Source organism: Drosophila pseudoobscura, unplaced genomic scaffold (genome assembly GCF_009870125.1).
Source record: "Drosophila pseudoobscura strain MV-25-SWS-2005 unplaced genomic scaffold, UCI_Dpse_MV25 Unplacedtig00000007, whole genome shotgun sequence".
In the NCBI taxonomy this organism is placed as follows: domain Eukaryota; kingdom Metazoa; phylum Arthropoda; class Insecta; order Diptera; family Drosophilidae; genus Drosophila; species Drosophila pseudoobscura.
Window position 1 is genome coordinate 391,657 of NW_022881697.1, and position 1,793 is coordinate 393,449.

The window sequence follows — 1,793 nt, forward strand, 5'->3', positions numbered from 1 at the left end:
AAAGGAGTAGTTTTTCATAAGGTTGAAGAGGTGAGGGATAATGAAAAGAGATCCGAGATAGAGGATAGCGCTCAAACCAGTATTGCTCATTATAGTGATATTAAGAGCTCTATCGATGTTTCACCGGCGAATCGCGTAGCAGAGTTAAAAGAAGCATTCGAGCAGATAATGACGATAAAAGAGATAGAAGATTTTTCGTCAGAGGTCGATCTTTCGCATTTGAGTGTTATGACGAAGGGAATAGTGAAGGATATGATTACCCAGTATAATCCAGTAAAGTCGACTAATTGTCCAGTGGAAATGAAGATTATACTCATGGACGAAGTGCCAGTATATCAGAGACCGAGACGGTTGCCTCATGACGACCAAGAAAGGGTAGATCAGCAAATTAAGGAATGGTTGGAGAAAGGAATCATTCGACACAGTGTTTCGGAATACTCTTCGCCTATTGTGCTAGTTCCGAAGAAAGACGGTAAGAAAAGGTTATGTTGTGACTATAGGAAGCTCAACCAGAAGATTATACGAGATAATTTTCCGACAGCAGTTATCGATGATGTGTTACATAAATTGCAAAGAGGAAAGATATTCACAACACTCGATTTGTGTGACGGATACTTTCAAGTCCCAGTAGAGGAGAACTCGAGGAAATTTACGTCGTTTGTCACCCAGAACGGCCAATACGAGTTTAATTTTGTACCATTTGGGATTAACAATTCGGCAGCGGTGTTCACGCGCTATATATTCGCGGTGCTGAGGCCACTTATTAGCGAAGGCGTTTTGATATTGTATATGGATGACATTATTATACCAGCTGAGAGTGAGTTAGAAGGAATCAATAAACTGAAGAGAGTTTTGAGCTTGGCAGAGGCGTCAGGGTTGAAAATGAAATGGAGTAAGTGTCAGTTTTTACAGCGCAGAGTCATTTTCCTTGGGTACATTATAGAAGACGGGACGATTATACCGTCAAGAGAGAAAACGGGAGCAGTTGAGAATTTTCCAGTTCCACGAGATAGAAAGGGAGTCCAACGATATTTGGGTCTCACATCATATTTCCGTAGGTTCGTGAAGGATTTCGCCACGATTGCTAAACCACTTACAAATCTATTGAAAAAGGAGGTTTCTTTTAAGATGGGGATGGAAGAACTGGCCTCGTTTGAACAGCTAAAGCTTCGATTAACCAATCCACCGGTTTTGCTACTTTTCAATCCAAAGAGAGTTACAGAAATCCATTGTGATGCTAGTAAATTTGGTTATCTAGCCATTTTGTTGCAAAGAAGCTCAGAGGATCAACAGTTTCACCCAGTAGAGTATATGAGTAGGAAGACTACGCCAACTGAAGAGAAATATCATTCATATGAGTTGGAGGTCCTGGCTATAATCCAAGCATTGAAGAAATGGAGAGTATACGTATTGGGGATGAAGATAAAGATCGTTACAGATTGCAACGCTTTTGCAATGACGATGAAAAAACGAGAAGTTCCCTTAAGGGTAGCCCGCTGGGCAATATTTTTGCAAGATTTTGAGTTTGATATTGAACATCGGTCGGGCGTCAGAATGAAACACGTCGATGCTTTAAGCAGAGTACATTGTCTTCTATTGGAAGATACGATTAGGATTAAAATACAAACTGCACAAAAACTAGATGAATGGACAAGCGTAATAGTTAAGGTGTTAGAACAAGGAACATACGATGACTTTTACGTGCAGCATGGTATTTTGCATAAAGATCCTACTAAGGAGCTCATTGTGATACCATCCAGCATGGAAAGGGAAATTATTCCAATGGCCCATCG